The sequence below is a fragment of the Tupaia chinensis genome, unplaced genomic scaffold, assembly GCF_000334495.1.
Source record: "Tupaia chinensis unplaced genomic scaffold, TupChi_1.0 Scaffold143615_1, whole genome shotgun sequence".
Taxonomy (NCBI): Eukaryota; Metazoa; Chordata; class Mammalia; order Scandentia; family Tupaiidae; genus Tupaia; species Tupaia belangeri.
The window spans coordinates 1502039-1507475 of NW_006203463.1; positions in this window are offsets into that span (position 1 = coordinate 1502039).

Genomic DNA, 5437 nt, shown 5'->3' on the forward strand with positions numbered 1-5437 from the left:
GCCAGAAGGGCGGTTCTCACCGTGACGTAGAGCAGTGCCCCTGCCCGTCCAGCTGATTACGGGTCCCCAGTGAAACAAGGAGTGTGCCCGAACAGACGACAGCTGTGTCCCTGCACACCTTCGGGGCAGCAGACGTTTTTTCTTTTTCTTTCTTTCTTTTTTTCTTTTTTTGGTCATATTTTTGCTATAGGGCATGTGTGCTCGCCAGAGAGAGAGAGACAGAAAGCGAGAAGTCACCCCCCTAGGGGGATGGCCACACTGCAATCCCTTCTCCATTCTCCTCTGGAGGTTTCGGGCAGCATGCACACGCACCCAGTGTGAGCTGCAGGTCTGGAGCTCAAACCACAGTTGGCCAGGTGGGAGTCCAGCAATGTATCCATTATGCCATCTGCTGGTCCCTTTATTTCTGACTTACCTATGATGGTTGTACATCCTTGTGTATGGTATGGTTTTGTTTTGTTTTGTTTTGTTTTGCTATAGGACGCATGCAGTCACCAGAAAGGCAGAGAGAGACAGAGACAGAAAGCAAGAAATCACCCCCTGGTGGGGATGGCCACATTGCAATCCCTTCTCCTCCATTCTCCTCCCAGGATCTTGGGCATGCATGCACATGCACCTGGCATGAGTTTAAGCCACCGGGTCTAGGACTCGAACCACAGTGACTACATGGGAGTCCAGCGACATAGCCATTATGCCAACTGCTGGTCCCAGCAGTATGGTTTTTTAGTACTTGTATATGGTGTGTAATAATCAAGTCAAGGATATAAACATCTTTGTCTTTGACATTTAACATCACATTATGTTTGGACATTCGATATTTGTTCTATGATTTTTTAAAGCATATATTAAATTGTCAGGGTCATTCTTTACTGGGGTCCACCATTCCACAGCCTAGTGCACTGGTTTACCTGCATTCTGTGTCTCTCCATCATTTCCTTCCGAACTCCCCCCACCTCCCTCTCCCTGCACCGCTCCTGTTACAGTGCCCGCCATCGCCCTGCTATGCTGCCGAGCCCTGCAGCTTCAGTTAAGGAAAGGGCACTCCGTGTGTGTTAAGCGGAAATACATCGTATTTGTCACCACCTAGCTTGTTTCACTTGTCATTATATTGTCTAGATTCATCCACTCCACACCAAGTGACAGATCATTGTTCTTCATGGCTGCGTAGTACTCCATCGTGTGTAAGTACCTCATTTTCTTTATTCTTTCACATAGCAAATGTTACATGTCATATTAACTGTTGATTTATTGACTCTAATGACAACTTTTCAGACAAAATTTTAAGATCAATTATTCACTATTCTCTGAATAACTAGCTCCCTAAAGAAAGGGGGGGGGAGGTACTCAGTGGATTCCGTGTCCTAGCTATTGTGAACAATGCTGCAATAAATAGCAATGTTCTCAAGGGGAGAAGTTACCTTGATTTACATTCAAGCCCGAGCTCCTTCCTGCAGACTGGCACTCTGAGTAGCAGGGACCCAAATAAGGAATGTCCCCTGCAGTTGTCAAGGGCAAAATCTGCATAGAATGCCCTGTTCTCACCTTCCCTTCCCTTCTGGGTAGTGAGAACATCTCCTTGTAGTAAACCAGGGAAGAGCTCTTTGCAAACAGCTCTCCTTTAATACTCATCCCTTTCCTTACGTCTCTTTAGAGGTTTTTGCCATAAGGCATGTGCACTTAGTGGAGAGAGACAGAGACAGAGAGAGGGAAAGTGAGAAATCACCCCCCCCTCGGGGGGACAGCTATGCCATAATCCCTTCTCCTCCATTCTCCTTCAAGATCTTGGGCACACACGCACATGTGCCTGGTGTGTTTCAAGTCATCAGGTCTGGGACTCGAACCGCATTGGCCGTGTGGGAGTCCAGCGGCATCATGGCTACTCTGCTGGTCCCTTTATTACATCTTTAACATTTGAACGTTGGCGTGATAGTTAAGGTGTGGCCAACTGTTTCAAATCCTAGATCCAGAGGCTTGAAACACGCCAGGTGCGTGAGCATGCGTGCCCAAGATCCAGAGAGGGGCGTGGAGGAGAAGGGATTATAGTGTAGCTCTTCCCCCTTTGGGAGGGGGTGATTTCTCACTTTCTGTCTCTGTCTCTCTGGCAAGCACAAGCACGCTAAAGCAAAAATCTTAAAAAAAAAAAAAAAAAGTCAAAATGGAAATCTATCTTTGCAGGGATGATTTTTTAAAAAATTACAATCGATGCTATCAATTTTCCTTGCTTGCATAGAGAATTGTGTTTTTTTCAAACAGTCTAGGACATCACTCTGATGAGACCCTGCAATCTATTTGACTGTTGATTAGTGATAACATCCCATCTGCAAGGGGAAAGCTAAAAAATTCTTGCTTGAAATGATCCTAGGGGTTACTGAAACTGAGTTCACTGCCCAGTACCTGGGAAGTTGGGCATGTTAAATATCAGTCATTTGAAAAACCTTGGAAATCTTAAACTATTAGTTTCTCCTCTTCTGTGTTTAAGAACAAAGACCTACATTTTAAAATTTTATTAAGCAACTAAATCATGGCTCAGTAAGAAATGTAAGTTAACAAGAGGATGGTGTTAAGCTGCAAAGAATTTTTATTTTTTGAGAGAGAAAGATAGACACAGTGAGAGGGAAAGTGAAAAATTACCCACTTGGGGACTGGCCACATTGCAATCCCTTCTCCTTTCAGGATCTTGAGCACATATGCACTTGTGCCCAGCATCATTTTCAAGCCACCACCAGACCCAGGACTCTTAACAGTGGTCAGCCACGTGGGAGTCCAGCAATATAACTGCTACACCATCTGCTGGGCCCTACATAAGGAAATTTAAAAATCTATCCCCAATGTAATTCTAGCAGATCCCTCTCAATGTAATTCTAGCAGACGATTGTTTTAAATGAGCTCAAATGCACTCCACACTTTCATTCACACATGTTGCATTTTATACCTGGCCATCCTCCATTAATTTAAGTTACTCTCTAAATTTAAGAGGAGCAGTAAAAATCAATAATTAAGTTAGAGGTCTTATCTGAGGAGTTATTCCCAGCTTGAATCTCATGGGAGACAGCTGGAAACCTCTCATTTCCTAAGCAACATTGCCATCTCGTGGCGAACCCCATACATGGCCCGGGCGCTTCAGACCTAAGGAAGCAAGCGTGACCCTAACAGCATCAAAGACAGAGGGGCTGATTTACACCCTTAGAATGTTCTCCAGCTGTAGATCAAGTTGGTTAGGGAGGGAGAGATTATCCCAACGAAAGTTTACAGATTTGGTTCCCAATAGTCAATGTCATTTTATCTTACCTTATCACCTTTGGCTCTTCAATAGAAAGCTAAATTCAAAGTGTCAAGGAAATCTGCCATTGTTACAAAAGCCTCCCTATTAGAACAATGAACCCATGTATTTCAGAAACTGACACACTCAAATGAGGGTGACATGTGGCTCTGTTCTGGAGCTTTTTAGAGCGTACTTTTCCACACTGGGCCACTGTGGTGATGAGAGATTATTCTGGGCTCTAACAGGAAAAAAAAGAGGGGGGAGGGGGAATGCTTGCTTTCACTAAAAGAAACTTAAACAAGTTCATTTCCAATCTTCTCTTCGAGACATTTGGTGCTTTGCCAAGTAAACAGAAAAGCCTATTTTCTCTCTCCGTGTTTGGGAAAATTCCAGCTGAGGTGGGGCACCTGCGAAATCTACTGTTTGGATATTGGCTTCACGGAATGTTAGATTTTTCTCTAGAGACTCATAAGAACCATCATAAAGATGTTTCCAAGTTCGGATCATCCAGGTGATTTCCAGCCCCACTTGGCAGACAACCATGGCAATTCAAATGGTGAGTCATAGGAACTCATTAGTGTCTGCAACACCAACTCTCAGCTGTCCACAGGGCAAGCTGATCCGTGTGAAGGCAATCTAAGTTTAGCAAGAAAAAACACAGACAACTCAACAAAGTTGTCCAAATATGAAACACAAAAGAAAACATTTTTAACCTCTAGAGAAATAAAATCGCTGTTCTTTTTTTTTTCTTTTTTCAAAATAATTTATGTAAGAGACCAGGAGTTAGTGTAATGGCTATGTCGCTGGACTCCCACGTAGTCGACCGCGGTTCGAGTCCCGGACCTGGTAGCTTAAACTCACGCTGGGCTCGTGTGTGTGCGTGCCTGAGATCCCGAGAAGAGAATGGAGGAGAAGGGATTGCGGCATGGCCAACCTGGGGGGTGATTTCTCGCTATCTCTCTGTCACTCTCTGTCTGTCTGGCGAGTGCCCGCACCCTATAGCAAAAAAACCTCTCCAAAAAATAAATAAATAAATAAAAATAATTTATTTAACATTTTTATCACGTCTTTACAGTATACATTTCTTTTTCCAACACAAATACCATGCATGCCAGTCAAGACAAGGATATCACTATAGATATTATCATCAGCAAACAGCTTCTGACTTTTTGTCAATCAGCATACTTTTACCCGTTTTTTCCTTCTCCTCTCCCCTCCCTCTCTTCTATACTAAACTTTATTGTTTCCCATTTTATTGATTCACAAAAGATCTTAAAGTTTGGACAAAGCTAGAATCTAGTGACAAGTCCACTGTAATTTCCCTTCTGAAACATTTTTCTCTCTCCATTCCCCCATTTACTTATGCGAGGTATAGGTTAATCTCAATTTGGTCTGTTATTTACACAGAGCCCCAAAAGAATTCAATTTCTGGTGCAAGGGAACAGATACTATTGTATTATTGCAAATAACCAGTCTGCCACAAAATAAGAATGTTCACAAATATTTTCCAATTGCAAAAGGGTCAGGAAGGGAGAAAAGTTTATGTTTCATTTTAAAAATTGTTTTTCTAACAAATTGTTAAACCCAACAACTCAAACGAAAACCAAAATCCTTAAATCTGGAAGACAAAGCATAGAAGAAAATCAGCAATGTTTTAGACAAAAGTCATAGAATCCCATTTCACCAGTTCAGTCTCCTGTAATCTCTCTTTTGTTGAATCTGCGGTGTTACTGTGATCTGACCTTTCCATCAACAATCAACATTATTATTATTTCAGAACTTGTCCCTACCATTAAGTTGGCTTTTTTCTTGGTCATGTCTCTCTTATTTGTTTTAGTTTTCCTGGTGTAGAGCACTCCCATCATAACTTCTTTTTTTTGGAGAGGTTTTTGCTATAGGGCGCGTGCGCTCGCCGGACAGAGAGAGAAAGACAGAAAGCAAGAAATCATCCCCCGGGGGGGATGGCCACACCACAATCCCTTCTCCTCCGTTCTTCTCTCAGGATCTTGGGTGCACACACACACGCGCCCGGCGTGAGTTTAAACCACCAGGTCCAGGACGTGAATCGCAGTCGACTACTTGGGAGTCCAGCGATGTAGACATTACACTAACTGCTGGTCCCTCCCTTCATAACTTCTTGAAGAGCAGGTCTGGTGTTGGTAAATTCTTTCAGGT